The sequence below is a fragment of the Mastigoproctus giganteus genome, chromosome 3 (genome assembly GCF_048544385.1).
Source record: "Mastigoproctus giganteus isolate SK-2022 chromosome 3, ASM4854438v1, whole genome shotgun sequence".
Lineage (NCBI taxonomy): Eukaryota > Metazoa > Arthropoda > Arachnida > Uropygi > Thelyphonidae > Mastigoproctus > Mastigoproctus giganteus.
In genome coordinates this window covers 124,020,655-124,047,004 of record NC_143577.1, presented here as the reverse complement: position 1 = coordinate 124,047,004, position 26,350 = coordinate 124,020,655, and the positions used below count along the sequence as shown (strand labels likewise).

The 26,350-nt window shown below is 39.1% G+C and overlaps 1 protein-coding gene across 1 annotated transcript in view; it reads right to left on the bottom strand.

The window, feature by feature from the left end:
- The window catches only part of LOC150088255 (intermembrane lipid transfer protein VPS13A-like), a 3,009,916-nt gene that overhangs the window by 292,520 nt on the left and 2,691,046 nt on the right, over window positions 1–26,350 (bottom strand). The gene's annotated exons all lie outside the window — the stretch shown is intronic.

The following is a 26,350-nucleotide window of genomic DNA, read 5'->3' as shown; positions in this document are numbered from 1 at the left end:
GTGGACCAGTAACAAACAGCACTGATCTGCAGACCACACTTTAAGTAGCACTGGTCTAAAATGTCACATGGAAGAATGCTTCTTCTTCTTCTTTCATGTTCCTTATTCCCAACTGATCCATCACACTCACAAAAACTTCTTGAAAAATTCCCTAACACACATGGTTAGTGTTAGGGAATTTTTCAAGATATTTTTGTTTACAATCATTATAAGACTTCATTCCCAAATAACTTCCCCCTAAAAAAACGCATTATACTGCATGATATTCATTCACCAGTAATGATGTGGTGACTAAACCATGGACTATGACAATCTTTCACTTCCTTCATTTCTTAACATCCTCCATTAGCACCCTCACATAATTTCAAATTTTCATAATTGACACTGGTGTACTTAATACAAATAATGTGGGTTACTTTTAAAATGAAAGCCCTGTATATTAAATATTTATAATAAAAGCAAAAATTAACTAATGTATATGAATGAAATTATGAAGTGAATCATTTAATAATCAGAGCAGCACGGAGCAAGCCAATAAGACAGTAATGACAGGTGGTACTTAAGTGTTATTGATGAAAGACAAAAAAAAAAAAAAAAAAAAAAAAAAAAATGAAACCTGGAAAAACAGTGATTACTATTACTATTGGTAAAGTGTGTTTAGGGTCAAGCGGCACCAGGGATTTCCCCCATCTCTGCGTAGTTTACATTGTTGGTGAACCAGTTGACTGGAAAAGCCAGAGATTTAAAAGTGTATGGACTTTGGATATGTGTGATGCTTTGTACCGTTGTTCATCTGGTCATTTAGCCGCCAGACCCCTACTGAGGCCCGACATTGTCTCACTTTCACCCCGTGGAGGCAGACCAGGTACTCACTAGTATATAGTTCACTCTGGAAGGTCCTGCCACCTAATTTCCTGAGATTTCAGTGGCTAGGACCTTAAAAAAAAAAAAAAAAAAAAAAAAAAAAAATCTCGTATGCGTCACGGGAAGCGCTAGGAGAAGTCCAAAATGTTGGGCAAAATTAATTTTGATTCGTGATTTTAGATTGTGTGGGACATGTTCACGTTGCTGTCAGATAGAGTGGGATGAAGGCTGAAGACTGGGGGGAGATAGAAATATGGAGCCGAAAGGGAAGGCAACTCCAGTTTACAGTGGGGCATACCCATGCCCCACCAGAGGGAAGAAATAGGGTGGCAGGGTGGGTAGGGGGCAGCAAACTGTCCCCTCCCCACCCTGCCAGGAAGAGGTGAGATAGTGAACTAGACAAGGGAGCCGGCTCAGGTTGCCAATGTGGCCTGTGTGCATGGGTGGAAGCAAACCAGACCGCAGGGTCAAGTCCGCACCATCCAGAAAACGAGGCCCAGCAGAGGCGATCCAATGTTGGTTTAACTGAATAGGTTGTGCAAAATGTCATAGTTGGGTGTCATTCGTGGGACTGTTGTCCCATCCAGTAGTCAATGTTCTGGGAAGTGGAGTTTTGTCACTTCTTAGAAGAGTTCCAGTTTTGTCCTGCATGAAGGATCTAGCAGTCAAACCTGACGTCTGGTTGGGGGTCTCTGAGAAGCTTTGTTTGACACGTCTATTCGAAGTTTGCAGGCAGAGGAATGGTCAATCGTCTGGCATACAGGTTCTGGGCAAACTTGGTGAATGCTATATATGAGGCTTCATCTTCAAGTAAGTAGTGTTCCCGGTTTTTGGGATTAAGGCGCACTTGGATGATTAATTCAACACGAAGATCTTCATAAAGTTCGCAGTCATACATCTGGTGTCCCCAGGTCTCCACAGAGCCACATGCACACATTGGGTTGTTTTCGAGTCCGAAAAGGTGTAATTTGTGACGGATCACTCCATGTCCTGTTAGGAGATAGTAGTACTAGTGGCTTTATGATGCAAACTTAGCATTAGCATTAGTAGAGGCATTTGATGCAAGAAAGCAAGCTTATGCAGCATCAGCCAAAAAGAAAAAAAATAAAATTAAATAAAAAAATTTAAAAAAAATAATAAAAAATAACCACTTCCACTTCACCCCTCTGTTCGTTTGAAATACCTGTCCAGCTGAGCCTTAAACTTATTTAGGCTATCAACTTCCACGACAAGGGATGGAAGTCTATTCCACCAACCAACCACCCACTGGCTAAAGGCAAATTTCCTCATGTCTATCCTACATTTGTCCTTCCTCAATTTGAATTTATGCCCTCTCAGGTGATTATTCTGAGCAAGAGGAAAATTTCCATCAGCATTGAGCATGCTCAAACCATTCAAGGCTTTATACAATTCTATCAGATCACCTCGCTGGTGCCTAGTCTCCAGACACTGTAATTTGCAAAACTTAAGCCTTTCTTCATAAGAGCACCCCTTTGTTCCATTCACTAATCTTGTTGCCCTTCTCTGTACTCGTTCCAGCATCTCTACATCCTTCTTGAAATGAGGCCTCCAGACCTGTATACAGTACTCAAGGTGTGGCCTGACCATTGCCTTATACAAGGGAATAATCACCTCCTTATCCCTGCTAGAAAAATTCTTGTATATCATTGACAAGACACCATGAGCTACTCTTGCAGCCCATCTGCACTTCTCAGAGAACTTCATATCTGCCTGCACAATTACCCCTAGGTCCTATTCATTCTCTACCATTGTCAGTGTAGTACCACAGAGTTGATACATTGCTCTGGGGTTGCTGTTTCCCATATGCAGTACTTTACATTTGTCAATGTTAAACTTCATTTGCCACCTCTCAACCTTTCCAGATCCTGTTGCAGTAGCATAGTGTCAGTAGTGTCCTTGACAAGCCTGCCAACCTTCGTATCATCTGCAAACTTGGACATTCATTGTTACAACATATTTGCAATGTATAAAATCATTAATTTTTTGAGCCATTCAGTGCTAGTTCGCAGGATAACAGTATAGTGGGAAATTACCAACTGGTTAGTATAATTTCAATAAAATCATGGTGACAATGATCAAGGGTGGAATTCAGGATCATATAGATAGAAATGGAATTCTGAAGGATATTCAGCATGGTTTTGTAAAGGGAAAATCATGTTTAACAAATCTGCTTAGCTATTTTGACAGGGTCACTCATATACTGGATTTAGGGGATAATTTTGACATTGTTTAGCAACACAATCCACACATTCATTACTTAGAATACATGACCAGGGATCCAGCAGACAGTAACCATCTGGTTGGATGGTTGACATAATCTAGATAGGATGTTTCAGTATGGGATGAGATGGAAAAAAGGTAGACTGAATAGCAGTCATTGCCATTCAGTCTACTTTTTCTTGGTTTAGCTGCTGAAAGTTGCTGTTTAATATGGGGCATTTTCCCTATCTCAGAAAGAAATTGTCAAAAAGAAGTGAGAATTCAGCCAGGGGAGGTTCAGAGGGTAGTAACATCTTGGAAGATATGCTAGAAGTTAGTGTTCCAACTGAGCATAAGCTCTTCCAATCAAAGTCCTGGAGGACAGTTTTCATTAGTTTATTGTGGTATAATAAACTCTCAGCTGGGGTGAGTTGAATTACTTATAATTTTTGCCACATTACACAGTTACACAGTAAGGATTTACTGTGGGAGATCTTCGGCTCCCACAGCTATCCTAAAGGCACTCTAATGGATGGTATTCATATGCAATAGAAAACTGTTTCTTGCTGAGTCACATACTGATGATCCAAGTGGAATTAAGGTTCTCTTGAGATGTAAGAGGGAGATGCTATCAGTACCCCAGGACTCAGCAGAGACAGCTTTTAGGGTGTTCAAATTTTTTAGACAATTTGTCTGAAAGTAAGCTATATAAGTAGCAAAATTAAGTTTATTATCTAAATATAAGCCCAAAAAACAAAAATTGTTGGTAAGAGGAATTAGATTGTTTTTTAAATATATTTCTGGATCTAGATTTAGTTTGCATTTTTTACAGAAACAAATTACAGCGATTTTCCACAGCGCCCTTGATTCTAATTTGGTCATGGAAAGTTAGAGTTGACTTTAGTGATATTCATAGTTTGTGAATGACAAGAGATAATGAGATAATGTACGACCCAAATGTAATTTGGTATGTTTGTGTCATGCTTGTAATTCTTATTGTAAATAATGTTGCACTGAGGATGAAATCCTGCAGTACACCCTCATCTTGTTCAAATGATTTGGATGAATTTTTCATATATATAACCTGAAATGTTCTGTGGTGTAGGAAGTTTTGTATAAATTTGGGTTCTCAAACTAAAAGAATGATGATCTTGAAGAACACCATATTGCCAAGTGGTATTGAAGGCTTTTTCAATACTCAAGATTAACAACAATAAGCTGTTGTCTCCTTATGAAAGCTTTTCGGATATTTGCTTCTGCTTTGATCGAGTCTAATGTGGACTAATTCTTCCAAAACCTGTACTGAAGCAAGTTTTTAGTTTCCAGGAACCATGTTAGCTGCCTGTGAACCATTTTTTCCAAGACTTTGCCTAAACAGCTAGTCAGTGAAGTAGGCCTTTAATTATATGGAAAGGTACAATCCTTTTCTAGCTTTGGGAAGGCTAGGAGAATTGAATGATGCCATGAGTTTGGGTTAGTATTTTCTAAAACTATCAGATGGTAGACATTTAACAACTGAGCTTTTTGCTTTGTTGTTTAGTTGTTTTAACATTATTTAGTAGACTCCAACAGGACCAGCAACAGTACTGGCTGTTTTATTGAGAGATTCTGAAAGTTCTGATGATGTGAAAGGCTGGTTGTACATCTGTGATACCATAGTAGAGAAGTTGATTTTATGCTGTTCTGCAAGATGCCTTAATTTGTTGAACGATTGGGTTGTAAGAGGATACTGCTGATATACTGGCAAATGATTCAGCTGAGGTATTAGCTATCTCTGCTGGTGGGTGGCAACTTCTGCCCTTTCCAGTTTAGTACTGAGGCTGGGGAACTGCACATATTTGCCATAATTTGCCAATGATAGTTTTTTATTTTCCTCCAGATGAGTCTGGTCTGTGTCCTTGTTAATAGCTGAAGCAAAAGATATCCATGCATCTTTCTTTGCTTTTATTCTTATTTGGTGGAACTTGGCTTTGAGGCTTTTAAAGTTAATGAAGTTGATAGTTGCATGAAATTGAAAAAACAAATTCCAAGTTCCCTATATATTTTTCCTGTTTAGCATGCACATTCTGAATCCTCCAATAATTGCTGTGTTTGCATTTTCCTCTCAAAAATTTTGATATTACTGAGGAAGCAGCTTGGAATATCTGGTTGGTTATAAGTTCAGTGATATTATCTGTGGGATGGGATTGGACTATATCATCATCAGACTGAACATGAGAGGCATATTCATTCCAGTGTAGTAGTAGTAGTGGCATGTGATGCAAGAAAGCAAGTGTATAAGCTTATGCAGCATCAGCCAAAAAAAAATCACACCATTCCCTCCAAATGCCTGTCCAGTTCCTCCTTAAATTTATTTAACTTATCAACTTCCACAACGACAGATGGAAGTTTGTTCCAGCAATTAACCACCCGCTGGCTAAAGGCAAAATTTTGTAGTGTGCCCTACAATATTTCCAAGTGGGGAGATGCAATGGAGGTGAGTATATTGTGTGTTTGGAGCGTGCAAAGAATCAGTAAATGATAACTATTTAGTGAGTTATCAAGAACTGTCCACTCAGCATTATCAAATATGGAGGGAGAACTGATTGGAAGGTCTATTGCAGTCATGGATCCTATAGAAAAATGGATACAGGTAGGCTCACCAGTGTTCAACAGGGAAAGTTGATAAGCATCAAGCCGGGATTCTATTAGTTTACCTCTCTTGTCAATTGTTGGAGATCCCTACCACTGTTTGATATGGGAATCTCCAACAATGAGGGAAAATGAAGCAAGAAAGCAAGTTTATAGCAGCTGCCAAAAAAAAAAGAAAAAACCAACACAGGTCACCCATCTGTACCCTTCAAGAATTTGTCTAGCATTACCAAAGACACATGATGCAAGAAAGCAAGCTTATATAGCATCAGCCAAGAAAAAAAAAAAAAAAAAAAAAAAAACAACCCCTTATTTCACTCATCCACTTGCTACAAATGTTTGTCAAGTTCTGCCTTGAATCTATTTAAGCTATCAACTTCTACAATGAGAGATGGAAATTTGTTCCAGCAATCAACCACCCACTGGCTAAAGGCAAACATCCACACATCTATCCTACAACGGTCTTTCCTCAATTTGAATTTATGCCTTCTAAGGCGGTGCAAAAGAAAGAATCCCATCAGCATTGAGCATGCTCACACCATTCAAGGCTTCATACACCTCAATCAGATCACCTCGCAGGTGCCTAGTCTCCAGACTCTGTGATTTGCAAAACTTAAGCCTTTCTTCGTAAGAGCAACGCTTTGTTCCATTCACTAATCTTGTTGCCCGTCTCTGTACTCATTCCAACAGCTCTACATCCTTCTTAAAATGAGGCCTCCAGACCTGTATACAGCACTCAAGGTGTGGGCTGACCATTGCCTTATACAAGAGGATAATCACCTCCTTATTGCTGGTAGAAAAAATTCCTGTATATCATTGACAAGACAAGAAACCATGAGCTACTCTTGCACACTGTCTGCACTGCTCAGAAAACTTCATATCTGCCTGCACAATTACCCCCAGGTCCTTTTCATTCTCTACCACTGTCAGTGTGGTACCACAGAGTTGACCCGTTATTCTGGGATTATTGCTTCCATTATGTAGTACTTTACATTTGTCAATGTTAAACTTCATTTGCCACCTCTTAGCCCATCTGCTCAACTTTTCTGTTGTTGTTGTTATTTGGTTTTTAGGAGCATTAGCAACTAAGGCCATATTGCTCCGTGGATATGCGGTGGTCATTCCCTGACCTTTCCTCATCCTCCATATTTGGTGGCTTTTGGGTTCGAATCAGCTTTTCTAAATCCTGTTGCAGCAGTGTACTGTTACTCGTGTCATTAACAACCCTGCCAACCTTCGTATCGTCTGCAAACTTGGACATTAATCCTGATATACCATCATCAATATCATTTATAAATACAGAAAACAACAATGGACCCAACACTGAACTCTGAGGGACTCCACTAATAACATTAGTCCATGAAGAGCAGTGCCCATTGATTACCACTGTCTTACTTCTCCAACTCAACCATCTCTTTATCCATAGCAGCAATTTGCCTCCAATGCCATACTGCTCCATTTGTGCAGCAGTCTTTTATGTGCAACAGTATCACAGGCTTTTCTAAGATCAAAATATATGATATCAAAGTTATTCTTTGCATCCAGTTCTTTTGTGACTACATCATAGTATCCAAATTAGTCAGACTAGACGTCCCCTTAACAAACCCATGCTGTGTCCGAGCTATAACTGAAGTCTTGTCTAGATGATCCTGCAATGCTTCTTTAACCAGTGCCTTCATTAATTTCCCTGGAACAGAAGTTAAACTAACAGGTCTGTAATTACCTGTGTCTCCCTTTGATCCTCCTTTGTGGACTGAGGTCACATTTGCACATCGACAGTCCATGGGTACATCCCCTGGAGTCCAGGGAAGCTCTCATAATTATGGCTGAGGGTTTGCTTACTTCCTTTGCTGCCTCCTTTAATATAATTGGATAGATTCCATCCACCCCAGATGCCTTTTTTGTGTTTATCTTCAACAATTTCTCCTCCACTTTACTCTCAGTTATTACAAGATTATCTAGCTTACTGCCAGAGTTGAATACACCTCTGGCATTCCCCTCAATGAATAACTCCTCATGTGTGAATGTCGATGCAAAATATTCATTTAGTTTGTTAGATACCTGAGCAGGATCATCAACAGTTGAACCATCAATATCAAGTGGACCAATCTTATTCATCCCCTTCCTTCTAGAGTTTACATAAGTAAAGAACTCTTTGCTGTTTTCTTTGCATCCTTTGCCAAAGATTTCTCGTAATATACCTTCGCCTGCCTAACCTCCTTGGTAACTTCATTACAGACCAGCTTATATCTATTATAGGCTTCTGTGTCACATGTTGATTTATATGTATCCCATGCATTTTTCTTCTCTGTCACATGTCTAATTAGTTCATCTGACATCCATTTATGCGTAAATCTTAAACGATATTTCTTTGTTGGTATGAAAAGCCTAGTAGCTTCCAAGATTAATTCTTTGAATGTTTCCCATTTTGAATTTGCTGTTGGTAACATTATCAGTTGGTTCCACTGTATAGAATTTAAATACTTTCTCAGACCACCGTAGTCACCTTTACGAAAGCAAAAACCCTTCCTTTACCTTTTATGGTAGTTACCTCTTTGAGTAAATACCACTTCAGCACACTGTGATCACTGCCACCTAGCGGTTCCTTTATCTGCAGATTCTTGATGCATGAAGAATCACTACTGATAATCAGATGAAGAGTATTACCCCTTCTAGTTGCCTCCTGAACGTGCTGATGTAGAAACAATCATCCAATAAATCCATAAAAGTTTTGCTAGTGTGTGAGTGACCAACCCACAAATTCCAGTAACCTATAACACACACACACACACACACACACACACACACACACACACACACACACACACACACACACACACACACACACACACACACACACACACACACACACACACACCTACTTTCATTTTTCCTTTCCCAGTGCTTATGTCACAGAAAACAGACTCAACATTGCATTGTCCACCAACATCAATTGGATGCACTTCCTTAGATTTTGTGTGTTTCTTAACTAACAGCGTAACCCCTCCTCCCTTCCTGTCCTGTCTATCCTTTCTGTACACATTGTACTCCCCAAATTCCAGTTCTGCACTGCTTATGTCTGTGTGACACCATGTCTCTGATATCCCAACAATATCTGCCTTTGATGTCTTGACTAGTACTTCAAGCTCATCGAATTTATTAGTCTAGTGCTCCCTTGAATTTATTCGTCCCCCCCATCCACTTCTGCAACAACAGATAGAAGCCTGTTCCAACAATCAACCATTCGCTGGCTGAAGGCAAACTTCTGCACATCTATGCTACAGCTATCCTTCCTCAACTTGAATTTATGCCCCTGATGTGTGTGTAGTCTCAGCAGCAAGTGGAAGAATACCATTAACATTCAGCTTACTCAATCTATTCAATGCCTGAACACCTCAATTACATCACGCCATAGGTGCAAGTCTCAAGACACTGCAATTTGCAGAACTGAAGCCTTTCTATGTTAACAGTGCCCTTTTGTTCCCTTCACCAATCTGGTGCTCTTCTCTGTACCCATTCCAGTAGATCACATTCTTCTTAAAGTGAGACCTCCAGACCTGTAAACAGTACTACTCAAGATGCAGCCTAACCGTGCCATTATACAAAGTGATAATTCCTCCTTATTCCTGCTTGTAAAGTTTCTGTATATCACTGAAAAAACCCCATGAGTTTTGTCAGTGATAACAATCAAGACCTGTATACAGTACTCAGTTCAGGTAGACGCTATGGAAGGAAGCCAATGCCTGACCTCCTTTGTGACTTGATTACAGATTAGCATATATCTTCTATAGTCTTCAGTGTCACCTGATAATTTATATATTTCCATGCATTTTTCTTCTGTATCACATGTCTCATTAGTACATCTGACATTGTTTTAGGCCTAAACCTTGAACAGTAGTTCTTCAACAGAATTTTTTTGAACAATAATATTATAAAATAACTAAATTCACTGTCCTTATTCATTAATTTACACAATTAATTAACTATAAAACTATAAAATATCACTGTAAATACACCGTAGTGAACTCATAATGAAAAATTACATAAGTAGTGTAAAGGCATCAAGTTAATTGTATGTCATATTGCACTACTTAATTGCACTACCTCGAGTAAGTAAAGTTTCACTAATAGAGAAGACTATAGTTGCTTATTTTCAGTGGGCACTTTAATAGCTGAAGATGGCACCATTTGTATATGGGTAAGGGATAAAACAATCCTCTTCCATACTTATTGCCCCTATTAGATTTAAGAAAGAAGAAAGATAAGAAAAAAAAAGGGGATAGCAGAGGGAAGAATGAAAACCAGCTGTCAGAAACAGAAAGGGACAGCTTTCACCATTTAGTCACACTTGTAATTATTACAATACTCTTACAATCCAATAGGGTCAAACTCGCTCAGTCACATGGAGGGCCCAGTTCATGTGACTGCCTGCTCAGCAAGCAGCCACCTGGAGTTGGCTTGTCCTACATGAGTTCTCAGGTCCTCCACCTCTTTTATTCTCCCTTCTTTACACATGGCTTTATTTGAACACAAGTCGCTGCATTTTCGGGAGAGAGACTATTTCCTTGCAGCTGGCTTGGTCTTTATACCTTTTAGACTAAGCTAGTTAGGTTATAGCCTAACATAGACTAGATTTTACCACCTAAGCTGCACATAAATCTTATTATCTACTAACCTACACAGTGCTGGGGATAACACCACTGTTTTAGAAATCCCAGTTGTAGTAGCTCTAATACCAAGTCTTCTAATTTCAGCATGCATAAATTGAATAGCATATTTATATACATCCACACATGTTCCTTCTATTTTTCTTTTTCTAATTTTCCCACGCTTGGTATTTTCCTACATTCATTAAGATCATCAGAATGTGTGTGTGGCTCTGGAGACAGGTGCCGGAAACTGCAAAAATAGCACCTGATCCCTTGTTAATCGCGGTACTCTCATAATTTTATGAACCCTGTCCCAGATACAGCGAACAGCAGGACAGGAAATAAATGCATGTTCTACTGTTTCCTGCACTTAACAATATTGAAACTCAGTATTTAGTATACCTGGAACTTAGCTTTATTTACCTGTACTGGCAAATGCCTAAAAATATCATCTGATATTTTTAGAGCTATCTAACTGCCTAAGTCATCTTCCAAGCTAAGTTGCTTCTTAACTCATACCCTACATGTTTGTGAAGATTGCTAAACATCTGGGTTACATCTAAACTGTGCTATGCTTGGGGATTCTGTACTGGTGGCGTATATATGTCAAATAATTTCCAGTATATTTCTGAAATTATTCTTGTTTTCTTCCCATATAGACCTCCTACCGATAGTTGCTGAAGATATTTGATAACTAGTTTATAAAAGGGTGGTATTATTTCTTCTGTAGGGCCTGTATACTTAACTCCTAACAACTTAGTAAACGTCCCCATGTGGTATTTTACTAGGGTGGAAGCTGCATGCATAGACGTGCGGAAATTTGCCTTTAGCCAGCGGGTGGTTGGTTGGTGGAACAGACTGCCATCCCTTGTGGTGGAGGTTGATAGCCTAAATAAGTTTAAGGCTCAGCTGGACAGGTATTTTGAACGAACAGAGGGGTGAAGTGGAAGTGGGTTTTTTTTTTTTTTTTTTTTGGCTGATGCTGCATAAGCTTGCTTTCTTGCATCAAATGCCTCTACTAATGCTAATGCTAATGCATGTCCCACAGGGCCAATCAAATGTGCTTTATTAAATACGCTTATCGTAACCACATCAATTGTGGTATTTCATAACCTCGAAGAGTCTTTTTGCAATGCAATCTCTGTTGTGTCACATCTTGCCTATTATTCCAAAAAAAAAACTTAAATAGTCTCCTATGTAACCTTTTCTGTGTACAATATTTAAAAGTGGTTACTGACACAATATTCATCACTATTGGGATAAGAAACATCCATATAATTAACTCTTCTAGAAAATGATAATAGTCCTAGGTTCCACTGGGCAATGTCTTCTTCCCAGGAGCCTAATAGTTGTTGGGTTGTTATTACTGGCCATCTTGCGAAGGGTATCCCCAGAATGGTGATGTGCTCTACTGAGAAAGAGAGGCCCACTGGTAGTTGTAGTGGAGCACCACTTCCCCATTGCTGACATTTTGTCTTGCTCCTATTAAGGCTTAGTCCACTAGGCAAACTAAAGTAACTGAAGAGATCAAGCGCATTCTGTAGTGAGCTGCCATCAGACAGCTAAAATGACATCATCAACATGAGCTATGTATTTGCAATCACGATATGATCCAGAGAGATGAACTCATCTGATATTTTTAGAGCTATCTAACTGCCTAAGCATAGGCTCCAATGCCATTAAGAAGAGAGCAAGGCTTAGTGGGCAGCCCTGTCTAACACCTCACTCTAGTTTTATTTTATCCGAGCTATGCCCATTGATATCTAGGGTAGTCTTTGCTCCTTTGTATAAGCTGATAATAGCTGCTCTTAACTGCAAACCAATTTGTACAGTGTATTACAAATTTTGGAGATAATTGTGGGAAAGTTTATAAAAAGCTTTTTCCTAGTTCAAGCACCGCTAAGACTATACTGTAACTTTTCCGTTTACAATATGTTTGCTCCCATCGCTCTTCCTGGCACCGCATATGTCTGATTTGTTCCTATAATGGATCCTAGATGTCTTTTAAGGTGAACATTCAGTATTTTAGCATACAGTTTGTAATCTACATTGAGTAGTGATACCGGCTTCCAGTCTCCTACTTCCTTGCCCGTTCTACCCTGTTTTCTTAAAAATACCATTTGGGCCTTTAGAAAACTTTCTGGGACTTGGCCTATCAGGAAGAAACCCGAGAATATTGCAAAATTGGCCCAATCTTTTCCCAAGCTTTCTTGTAAAATTCTGTTATTAGCCTGGCACTTTACTGCCTTTCATTTCTCCCAAGGCTAGGGCCATTTCCTTCAGAGAGATTGGCTGGTCATGTTCCAGCCAATGAGCCACAGAGAACCATGATATCTCCCAGCTTACTGGTAATGCTGGTTCTTGAAATGCTGCATAAGTCCATTTGTATGCTTTATTAAAACATTCTGTGATGTCCTTGGTGGTATCATATTGGTGTGATCCTGCTTGAATCTGCTGTATGGGGCAACTGCTTGTTTATGCCTGTTATATTGATTGAAAATAAACCCTGTCCTCTTGTTGGCAAGCCTATACAATCGCATTTGGATTGTTTTCTGCCTGCATTTCCAGATGTGTTTGTATTTCTTTTTGCACCTTTTGTACCCCCATTTCATCATAACAATACTTTAATAGTCACCTCACTTCACTTCATATAGATGCCTTTGCACTTTCCTACTTTTCACCCCTCTTTCCTTCGCTAATTTTTGAAACACTGTCTTTGCTGCCTGCTTAAAATTTACCCATTCTTCCCATGTTCAATGCTTAGACTGAGCCAACTCATGCATTAAATTCTCAATGTTACACAAATCATTCTGCAAGAGAGCCAAGTTTAGGTGCCGGATACCTCTACCATAATCAATTGGTGTACATAGCAGGAGGTTCACCATTGTCAATATGTGATCTGTAATTGGACGTGATCGAGAAATACTGATATGCCTAATCCTGGTTGCTTTGTTTACTATATTTCTTGGTGCATAAATTTAATCAATGCGTGCCACCATGCCTACCATGCCCCTAGACCACCGCGGATTATGCCATCATATACATCTATACGATGGCACTTCAGTCAGATGTCATTCAATTCCAGAGCACCCCTTGTACCTCCTGCAGGATAACCCGTGCCCGTCTTACCTTTGACTGGGTGTAAGACGTAATTCCAATCGCCCTAAAAAAACAGGTACCCATCATAAATGAATGTAGATTATTAATTAACCATACCTGTTCTGGATCAGCATTTGGTGCATACACATTTATCAACAGTATTGTGTGTGAATCTAGCTTCCAGTCTATAAGGACTACTCTACCGTCCACATCTCTTTGAAGGTTGCTAAACCTTCCTGCAGTGGGTGGTAGGATTATAATGTCCCCCCCCCCCGGCATTTCTTTTGCTAAAACTCTAAAAACTTAAGCATTTAAATCTGTTTTTAAATTTTTGTATTTGTTAAGACGCTGTAAAAATGACTTTCTTGAATAAACAAAATTCTGATTCCCATTAATAACGTAATTTTCCAGTTGTTGTTGTTGATGGGGTTTTAAGTGCAATGGCTACTTAGGCCATACTGCACTTACGAAAGTGGTTCATACTGCCTGTGTTGGTTGATGTAGAAGCAGTTAGAAATGGCTCTACAGTCCTATTCGTTTTAGGAAGGAGAAGAGTTCGATGAGATTTGATTTTTTGCCTATGATATGATTAAGCAAAAAGGTTCCTTTAAGCTTGCCAGAGAACTGAATGACACTATTTGAGCATTATTATATAGAATACATTCCAGAAGTATGTGCTTGACTGTGAGTGGTGTACGACAATGATTACACTGAGGAGAGTCATTCCCCAACAAAAGGAACAGATGGGTTAAACGAGTATGGCCAATTCTGGCTCTGGCTAGAATTACTTCTTCTTGTCCGTTTGCAATGAGGCTGGAAGCCCATAATTTTAATACAAGTTTAATTTGAAGCAGTTTATTATGAATTTGCGCTTGCCACTGAAGAGTCCATCGATCTTTACATATACTTTGTACATTTATTTTATAATCTCTGAACGGTACTAGGAAATTCGTTGGGGCTGAGCTGGATGGATGTTTGGCAGCATGATCTGCAATTTCACCTGGTATTCTAGTATGGCCTGGGATCCAGCAGAAGGTAACCTTTTGTTGATGCTCTCAGAGATGTATCAACTCTGTTCTAATGAGCTTTAATAACAGGTGATTAAGTGGGGAATTGCTTTGGATCTTTGATGGCTAATAAGGAACTTTGCAAGTCTGTGTATATTATGCTCTTTTGAATTTATATATGGAAAATATTTTCTAAAACAAGTTTTATAGCATATAATTCAGTCATGTAATTATATGCCATATAATTACATGACTGAATTGGCACGAGTGACTCGGGTGATTCATGTCGGGAGACTCATGAAAAAAGCAGTACGTACTGGAACTTAAGAACATGTTTGAGCTTCTGCAGCCTGTTCAGGACCAAGATATCGACGAGGAATATTACAACTTTCTGAAAGTGATAAAGCACAAGAAACCTACAGGTAAAAAGAAATCCAAAGAAGAAAAAATCAGTCAAGAAACACTTGTCGTGATGAACCGAAGACAACAAATGAAGATCAAGAAAAACACTGACAGGGAGAAAATTTGAGTATACTGAGTTATGCAAAGCCATTAGAAAGAGACTCAGAGAGGACATAAGAAAATTTAGCATAAGAAAGGTAGAACAAGCATTAGAGGGAAACAAAGGATTTAAATCAGCAATCATGGGCAGTAATACAGAAAGACAAATGATACTGAAACTGAAGAATAGCGATGGTGTACTTATGAATAGAAGAGAAGGCATAATTCAAATTGCAGAAGACTACTATAAAGAGTTATACAAGGGGCGAGGGAATGATGCCAGCAGTGGGGGAAGATGGATTGAAAATTAGTAACACATACAACATACTTGATATCCTTCCTAATGAGGTAGAACATGCGCTGAAGAAAATGAAGAATCAGAAAGCTCCGGAGGAAGATGAAGTTACTGTAGGGTTGTTAAAATTGGGAGGAAGAGACTTGACACAAAAACTGGCAAGACTCTTCACAAAATACATTAGAAAAGGTGTGGTGCCTAAGGAGTGGAATAATGCAATCATAGTTTTGCTGCATAAGAAAGGAGATAAATCAGAAATTGGAAATTATAGACCAATTAGCTTGTTATCCCACATCTACAAGTTGTTCACAAGGGTCATTACTAACAGATTACAAAGAATACTTGATCAGAATCAACCAAAAGAGCAAGCCAGCTTTAGGACAGGATTCCCAACTATGGATCACCTTCATGTAATGTCACAGCTAATGGAGAAGGCAAATGAATATAAAACACCATTACACCTGGCATTTGTGGATTATGAAAAGGTATTTGACTTCATACAGCATGATGCAATGTTTCGGGCACTGGAAAGACAAGGCATAGATACCCCACATATTATGATTTTTAAGAAAATATATGAGAATGCTACCTCCTTTATTAGACTAGACAAAGACAGTAGGAAATTTAAAATCGAGAAAGGAGTTCGACAAGGAGACACAATATCTCCGAAGCTGTTTACTGCTGCACTTGAGGAAGCTTTCAGAGATTAGACTGGTCGCAGAAAGGAGTCAATGTGAATGGAAAGTACCTAAACCATTTACGATTTGCAGATGACACTTTCGTCATAAGCCATGATCCCAAAGAATTAGAGGAAAATCTTAATCAGCAATGCAGAGTTAGTAAAGATTTTGGACTAAAGATGAATATGGCTAAAACAAAAGTAATGATGAACAAGTATGCCACAGAAAGGGATATAATGATTGAAGGAGCAGTAATTGAAAAGGTGGAGTCATATACTTATCTGGGACAAGTCATTAGCTGTAATAATGATAAATGGCTGGAAGTCAAGAGAAGAGTAAATTTTGGATGGATAGCATTCAGGAATTATAGTCACATACTGAGGAGCAACATCTCAGTTTGCCTGAAACGTAAAATAATGAATGTATATTACCCACCATGACTTATGGAAGTGAAATTTGGGCACTCACCAAAAGAATGGAAGAGAAGCTGAGAACTAACAGCGAAGAATGGAACAAATTATATTGGGAATCAGACTGTTAAATAAGAAGAGAAACACATGGATTAGGCAGAAAACTCAAGTAAAGGACATTCTTATCAAAACTAAAGAACTAAAGTGGTCTTGGCCAGGACACATAGCTCGAAGACATGATGACAGATGGACTAAGAAAATAACAGAATGGTACCCAAGAGGAGCTAAGAGAAAACCTGGAAGACAACAGAGATGGACAGATGAAATTCATGAGTCTGTGGGTAGTAAATGGATAGCCACTGCACAAAACAGAAGGAACTGGAAAGTTGCTGGAGAGGCCTTCATCCTGCAGTGGATTGAAAATGGCTGATGATGATGAATAATCGGATGACTTCATGTCACCCGATCCACTCTCAGACTTCGATCCATCTGTATATGTTTTAGTGAGGTCAGGATAATGTTGAGTATGCACAATGGCTAGCTGTTGAATGTTAATGTCTGATAGAGAGTTTTCACCACAGGTGGAAATAATTGTCACATGATGGCATGATGACAGACCATGGAGGGTCAGGATCTATAAGATCTTGCAAGATTTTATTGAAATGTATATCCCAATCTTCTGTTAGTTGCTTTAACATAAACTGTGGCTTATAAAGTAATGGCCAATTAGGATGGGTCAGCTGGCTCTGGATCTTGGTTGCATAGTTCAGCAACAACTCTCTCCTGATATTTAGAGGAGGCTCATGGGCTTCAACATACAAACTTTGCACTGGAGATGTTCCGAATGCACCTACTTCTGTTCTAAGAGCTGAATGTTGAATAGGGTTGAGGTGAGATAAAGCACTCTCCCTAGCAGAATCGAAGACAGGTGTGCCGTAGTCCAGGCATGATCTGATTATGGATCTGCATAAATGAAGTAGACTGTAACGATCTGCTCCCCAAGCTGTGACTGATAAGACTCTGAGTATGTTCAGTTTTTTTGACAAGCAGTTCGGAGATGTTCGATGTGCTTTTGGAAATTTAACTTATTGTCAAAGAACAATCCTAGTACACAAATACTATTAGCTATTGGAAGGGGATGGTTATTCAAGTGGAGCTCGGGTTCAGGATGCATATTGCATCTGGTACAGAAGTGAACGGCAGTAGATTTCTAGCTGGATAGTCTATAATCATTTTGTGTCATCCATGTCAGGATGCAATTGATTGATATTGTAGTTGGCACTCAATGTAATGCATGTTTTGACAATGACAGGAGATTGTGAGATCATCTGTGAAAAGGTATGAATCCACAGGTTTCGGAATGAGTTCATTATATGATTCATTCTCATTGCAAACAAAGTGGCACTGAAAAACAGATCCTTGTGGAATTTCTTCTTCTTGGATAAAGTTTTTAGAGAGGGTTCCTCGATAACAAACTTCCTTCTCTGTTGAAGGAAATTTTGGATAAAATATGGTACAGAATATAGATCCTTTAAGATGCCAAAACACCAAGCAGTGGTCAAAGGCTTTCTCAACGTCAAGACAGACCATGACGAGATGTTCCTTTTTGATGAAAGCATTTCTGATATTTGTCTTGGCTTTGATCATGAGATCCAATGAAAATTGGTTTTTCCGGAATCCAAATTGATTGTTGTTAATCAAGTTTTGAGACTTGAGGAACCAAGTGCGATGGCAATGTATCATTTTCTCAAGTTTTGCTGAGACAGCTGGTAAGGAATATTGGCCTGTAATTTTGAAGAACAGAATGATCATTACTGGGTTTTGCAATTGCAAGTACATACGAATGATACCAGGAACTTGGGAAGGTATGTTAAAAAAAAATTTGATTGTAAAATATTAGCAGCAAAGAGAGTGATCTTTGTTCCAGATTTCAGAGCATTACATAGTATATATCCCATCAGGGCCAGAAGCACTGTTTCTTGAGTTGGTAAGAGATTGCTGTAGCAAGCATGGTAAATGGTTGATTATAAGATAAAGCAGAATTATCAGTGAAATTCAGTCTGGATTTCTCTGTAACAGCTTTATGTTTTTGAAATGATTGACCATAAGCGTTACAAGAAGAAAACAGAGAAAATACAATTCCCAGTGCATTTGATATATCTGTAGGATTAGAGAGCTCTTGTCCATTCCAGTTCAGTAGTGGGGTGGATAAAGGAAGAAATTTATTGTTCAAACATTTTATTTTTCTCCAGATTAATCTGATATCTTTTGCATCGACATTCACACATGAGGAGTTATTCAGCGAGGGGAATGCCAGAAGTGTATTCAACTCTGGCAGTAAGCTAGAGAATCTTGTAATAACTGAGAGTAAAGTGGAGGAGAAATTGTTGAAGATAAATACAGGGAAGGCACCTGGGGTGGATGGGATCTATCCAGTTATATTAAAGGAGGCAGCAAAGGAAGTAAGCAAACCCTTAGCCATAATTATGAGAGCTTCCTTGGACTCAGGGGAAGTACCCGTGGACTGGAGATGTGCAAATGTCACCCCAATTCACAAAGGGCGACACAAGTAATTATAGACCTCTAGTTTAACTTCTGTTCCCGGAAAATTAATGGAGGCACCGGTTCAAGAAGCACTGCAGGATCATCTAGACAAGACTTCAGTTATAGCTCAGACACAGCATGGTTTTGTTAAGGGGAAGTCTTGCCTGACCAATTTGATTAAATACTATGATGCAGTCACAAAAGAACTGGATGCAGGGAATAACTTTGATATTATATACTTGGATCTTAGAAAGGCTTTTGATACTGTTGCACATGGAAGACTGCTGCACAAATTGGAGCAGTGTGGCATTGGAGGCAAATTGCTGCTATGGATAAAGGGGTGGTTGAGGGAGAGAAGACAGAGAGTGGTAATCAATGGACACTGCTCATCGTGGACTAATCTTATTAGTGGAGTCCCTCAGGGTTCAGTATTGGGTCCATTATTGTTTTCTGTATTTATAAATGATATTGATGATGGTATATCAAGCTTAATGTCCAAGTTTGCAGACGATACAAAGGTTGGCAGGGTGTCAAGGACACTACTGACCCTATGCTACAGCAACAGGATCTGGAAAGGTTGAGCAGATGGGCTGAGAGGTGGCAAATGAAGTTTAACATTGACAAATGTAAAGTACTACATATGGGAAACGTGCTGTCATATGTTTCGTCGTGCTGTCATATGCTGGATGGCTAAAACAAAAGTAATGATGAACAAGTATGCCACGGAAAGGGAAATAATGATTGAAGGAGCAGTAATTGAAAAGGTGGAGTCATATACTTATCTGGGACAAGTTATTAGCTGTAATAATGATAAATGGCTGGAAGTCAAGAGAAGAATAAATTTTGGATGGATAGCATTCAGGAAATATAGTCACATACTGGAGAGCAATATCCCAGTTTGTCTGAAACGTAAAATAATGAATCAATGTATACTCCCCACCATGACTTATGGAAGTGAAACTTGGGCACTCACCAAAAGGATGGAAGAGAAGCTGAGAACTACACAGCGAAGAATGGAACGAATCATATTGGGAATCAGACTGTTAGATAAGAAGAGAAACACATGGATTAGGCAGCAAACTCAAGTAAAGGACATTCTTATCAAAACTAAAGAACTAAAATGGTCTTGGGCAGGACACATAGCTCGAAGACATGATGACAGATGGACTAAGAAAATAACAGAATGGTACCCAAGAGGAGCTAGAAAAACCTGGAAGACAAAGGCGGAGATGGATAGATGAAATTCATGAGTTTTTGAGTAGTAAATGGATGGCCAGTGCTCAAAACAGAAGGAACTGGAAAGTTGCTGGAGAGGCCTTCATCCTGCAGTGGATTGAAAATGGCTGATGATGATGATGATGATGATGGGAAACAGCAACCCCAGAGCAACGTATCAACTCTGTGGTACTACACTGACAGTGGTAGAGAATGAAAGGAACCTGGGGGTTGTTTTGCAGGCAGATATGAAGTTTTCTGAGCAGTGCAGATGGGCTGCAAGAGTAGCTCATGGTGTATTGTTGATGATATATAGGAATTTTTCTAGCAGGGATAAGGAGATGATTATTCCCTTGTATAAGGCAATGGTCAGGCTACACCTAGAGTACTATATACAGGTCTGGAGGCCTCATTTCAAGAAGGATGTAGAGATGCTGGAATGAGTACAGAGAAGGGCAACAAGATTAGTGAATGGAACAAAGGGGTGCTCTTATGAAGAAAGGCTTAAGTTTTGCAAATTACAGTGTCTGGAGACTAGGCACCAGCGAGGTGATCTGATAGAGGTGTATAAAGCTTTGAATGGTTTGAGCATGCTCAATGCTGATGGGATTCTTCATCTTGCTCAGAATAATCACCTGAGAGGGCATAAATTCAAATTGAGGAAAGATGGATGGGTAAAAACAGAGGGGTAAAGTGGAAGTGGTTATTTTTTATTTATTTTATTTTTTTTTGGCTGATGCTGCATAAGCTTGCTTTCTTGTATCAAATGCCTCTACTAATGCTAATGCTAATGCTAATATCGCTATTTTTATTAACTATGAGGTGAATTTGATCCAACTTTCCTTTCTAGCTTTACATCTGATATAACGAGCTTTAGCTCTACGACGTTTATAGTTAATAAGATTGGATGTGGTTAGATATTTGCGGAAAAGGTTTCGTATTTTGTTTTTCTCTTTTTTTGCATTGTTGCAATCTTCATTCCACCAGTAATTTATTTTTCGTATATTTCTTACTTGATATTGAGAAATGGCAGCATGTGTGGCTGCCAGCCATTTGATTCGTGATGCGCTTGGTAACACTGTTGATGGAACCGGACTGAATGATATTGTTGTCAAATGATATGTGCATTCTGTATTTTGTCCAATCAGCATGTGAAAACTTCCATTTAATTGGATTTTCTGCTGGGAAGGAATAGGATGTTTGAATTTTGCAGATTAATATATAATGGTTGCTGCTATAAAGATCACTCAGAGATACCCAATCTATACTTGTAAAAAGGATTGGGAACAAATGGAAAGGTCGATTGCAGATGTTGAACTTGTAGGGAGATGCACATATGTAGGAGATCCAATATGATGGTAAATTCTGTCTAACGATCAGCATTTCGATAAGCATACCTCATCTGTCTGAGGTGGGAGAACCCCATAATGGATGATGTGCATTAAAGTCTCCTAGTAAACAAAATGAAGATGGTAACTGCATAACAAGATCTTCGAGTTCCTGAATAGTATATTGATAATTAGGCGAAAGATAAATTGAAACCAATGTCAGAGTAATACCACTAAAAACACACGTGGCAACGGCTTCTAAGGATGTTTGTAATGGAATGTGTCTGGAGGGGATGCTTGAATCCACAAGTATCACTACTCTTCCATGAGCACTATTGGAGTCAGCCCTGTCTTGCCTGAATACCGTGTAATTTTTGATTGAAACTGAGACCAGAGATGTCAAATTAGTTTCTTGCAAGAACATTGCAAGAGGTTTGTAGTGGTGAATTAATTCATGTATATCATTGATGTTACTGTGAAGATCTCTACAGTTCCATTATTTGGGTTTGTAAGAGGGAGATGAATCTGACTACTTTTTATGCGTAGGTTGTTTATAATGGCCAGGTTAAGATTTTTCTGTTCTGGGAAAATTGGTGCATCCTGAAACATTTTTATCTTCCATGTCACCATCTGCATGTAATTCAAGAAAATCTTCTTGGTTGGGTATATCATTGTTCTCCCTGCTTGTTGGTTATGGTTGCTTCACCTCCACAAGATCTGATTTTTGCAATTTTTCTGCTATTTACTGTGGGTTCGGTTTTGAGTTGGAATTGTGAGTGGCATATTATTACTTTGGTCAACTAACTGTGATTTAGATGTAGGCTGAGTCGATAGTACTGATCAAGCCCAGTCAGTGATGATCAATTTATTGGGAGAGACTGACATGCTACTGATTTGTGACTATGGGTAGCTGAAGCGTGAAGTGCTTTTAGGTATGTTTGATTTTACTTGTCTTCGAGCTTCTTGATAAGATATTTTATTTTCAGTCTTGTATTTTTGTATTTTTTTCCCTAACTTCCAGAGATCAGAGATCTTTGGAGTATGCTAGATGATTGCCCCTGCAATTAGGACACTGCAGAGTCTATGCCTTGAATTCTGATTGTGAATGAGTTTTACAACTGCAGTTTAGACAAGTAGTAGTAGTAGTGGCATGTGATGCAAGAAAGAATGTGTATGAGCTTATGCAGCATCAGCCAAAAAAAAAAAAAAAAAAATTACACCATTCCCTCCAAATGCCTGTCCAGTTTCTCCTTAAATTTATTTAACCTATCAACTTCCACAACAACAGATGGAAGTTTTTTCCAGCAATTAACCACCCGCTGGCTAAAGGCAAATTTCCACACATCTATTCTACATATGTCTTTTCTTAATGTGAATTTATGCCCCCTTAGGTTCGTAACCTGAACAAGTGGAAAGATCTCATCAGAATTCAGTGTGCTGGAACCCATTCAAGGCCTTCTACACCTCAATCATATCACCACACAGGTGCCTAGTCTCCAGCCACTGCAATTTGCAGAACTTAGGCCTCTCTTGGTAAGAGGATCCCTTCATTCCCCTCACCAATCTTGTTGCTCTTCTCTGTACACGCTCAAGTAAATCTACATCCTTCCTAAAATGAGGCCTCCAGACTTGTAGGCAGTACTCAAGGCGTGGTCTGACCATTGCCTTATACAGAGGGACAATCACCTCCTTTTCCCTGCTAGCAAAATTCCTATATATCATTGACAAAACCCATGACCTGCCCTGGCAGCCAGTCTGCATTGCTCAGAAAACTTCATATCTGACTGCACAATTACTCCCAGGTCTTTTTAATTTTCTACCACCTTAGGTTTAGTACCACCCATTGGTACATTTCTCTGGGGGGTTACTTCTACCCATATGCAGTACTTTGCATTTGTCAAGGTTAAACTTCAGGTTCCACTTCTTAGCCCATCTGCCCAAATTTTCTAGATCCTGTTGCAGTAGCACACTGCCATTACTGTCATTAACAACCCTACCAACCTTTGTATCATCTGCAAACTTCGACATTAAGCCTGATATACCTTCATCAATATCATTGATAAATATACAAAACAACAGTGGACCCAACACCGAACCTTGTCGGACTCCACTAATAACATTAGTCAACGAAGAGCAGCACCCATTGATTACCACCCTCTTGTCTCCTCACACTGAACCATCCTTTTATCCATTGTACCAACTTACCCTTAATACCATTCTGCTCCAATTTGACACTGTTGCGTCTTCCATGCACAACAGTGTCAAAATCTTTCCCGAAATCCAAATATATGATATCAAAATTATTTTTTGCATCCAGTTCCTTTGTAACTACATCATAATATCCTATCAAATTTATCAGACAAGACTTTCCCTTAACAAACCCATGCTGTCTGAATTATTGCTGCAATGTCTGATGATCCTGCAATGCATCTTTAACCAGTGACTCCATTATTTTACCTGGAATAGAAGTTAAACTAACTGGTCTGTAATTACTCATGTCATCCTTTGATCCCCCTTTGTGAATTGGGGATACATTTGCACATCTCCAGTCCATGGGGACCTCCCCTGAGTCCAAGGATGCTCTCATAATTATGGCTAAGGGTTTGCTTAGTTCCTTTGCCGCTTCCTTAAATATAACTGGATAGATCCCATCCTCCCCAGGTGCCTTTCTTATGTTTAACTTCAACAATTTCTTCTCCACTTTGCTCTCAGTTATTACAAAATCATTAAGCACCCTGCTCCAATGTGATAACCTGCTGCCATTTTCAAACCTTAATAACTCGTCATGTGTGAATGTAGATGCAAAATAGTCATTCAGTTTGTTTGCTATCGGAGCAGGATCATCAACTGTCGAACCATCGATATCAAGTAGACCTATCAGATTCATCCCCTTCCTTTTAGAGTTTATATAAGTAAATAAATCCTTGCTGTTTTTCTTAGCATCCTTTGCCAAAGATTTCTCGTAATCTGCCTTCTCCTGCCTAACCTCCTTTGTGACCTGATTACAGACTAGCTTATATCTGCCATAGGCTTCTGAGTTGCTTGATAATTTATATGCATCCCATGCATTTTTCTTCTCTGTCATGAGTGTCATCAGTTCATTTGATAACCATTTAGGCCTAAACCTTTAACAGTATTTCTTAATAGGTTCGGAACATTTAGTAGCATCCACGATTAATTCCTTGAATGCTTCCCACTTAGAATTTGCTGTTGGTAACATCATCAGTTGGTCCCACTGTACAGAATTTAAAAACTGTCTGAGACCACTGTACTCACCTTTATGGAAGCAAAAACCCTTTCCTTTACCCCTGATGGGAATTATATCTTTAAGTAAATCCCACATTAGTAAACTGTGATCACTGCCACCTAGTGGTCCCTTTATCTGCAAATTCTTAATACACGAATGATCACTGCTGATAACCAGATCAAGAGTATTACCTTCTCTTGTTGCCTCTCGAACATGCTGCTGCAGAAAACAATTATCCAATAAATCCGCAAAAGTCTTACTAGTGTGTGAGTGAGTGACCAACCCACAAGTTCCAGTGAATATCTGGGAAGTTAAAATCCCCCATTATAAGACATTCTGACTTACTAGACCACTCTATTTCTCTGTACAATTGTTCATTGTACTCATTCGAGTCATTAGGCCTATAACACACTCCTACTGTTATTTTTGCTTTTGCAGTGTTTATGTCACACCAAACTGACTTAGTGCACTGTTCATCTATATCAACTGGATGCACTTCTTTTGATTTTATGTTTTTCTTAATTAACAGCATGACACCTCCTCCCTTCCTATCCTGTCTATCCTTTCTGTACACATTGTACTCCCAAAATTCCAATTCTGCATTCCTAATATCAGTGTGACACCACATCTCTGATATCCCAACAATATCTGCCTTTGATGTCTTGATCAACACTTCAAATTTATCAAATTTATTTACTATATTTCTAGCATTGGTATACATGCACCTGTTCCTATTCTTAGTTACCTTGACACTTCCCATATACCCACCTGTTTCATGATGACTGCCGTCAGTCCCCGAAACCCCGAGCACCCCTCGCTCCAGGTCTCTACTTATTCTAATAGAAGTTGTGCAAGAATCACCTTCACCTCTGCCTGCGGCTACTTTTAACCTTTTAGTCTGTGAATTCTAGCAGTTTTCCGACCCACCTAACACTGCCTCGATAGCATCAGCAAATATTCTTGCACCCTTTCTATTTAAGTATATCCCATCCCTGTAGAAGCAGTCTCTCCTGTTAACAAGCACAGACCATGCTGAAAAAAATTCTACCCCTTGAGCCTTGCACATTCCCTACAGGGCCGAATTGATTGACAAGGCTCTCATCATGTACTTCCTCCTATCGTTTCTGGGCAGAATTGCAGATACTTTCAAATTTAACCCTAACTCACAACTTTTTTGCAACATTGACCTGTACTTGTTAAGTAAATCTGCAGGTCTCTTACTCTTAATGTCATTGGTGCCAACATGTACAACAATATCACCTTTTGTGCCCTTAAAAGATGATATATGCATGCATGTTGCATCTCCAGGGCATGTTGTCTGGGATTGACGAAATTTCTGACATTTCTAGCATCTTAGAAGGTTCAGGATAAAGAGCCGAACACGGCAGTTTAAATAACCTGCTTTGACTGAGGATGGTAGATTTGGTGAACTGAAGGTTAAAATTATGCTATGTGTTGGGACTAAGGTGCCATCATTTCACATCATGATTCTCTTGGCCTTAGTTACTTGTTGTTGTTGTTGTCGGGGTTTCATGGCGCATAAAGTACTTTGGCTATAATGCGCCTATTTGTTTATATTATAGAGAAAGTATCGTGCTGTCCTTAATCAGAAAAGATTAAAAATTCTAGTTTGCTTCAGAAATCGGAACAATTCAGATAT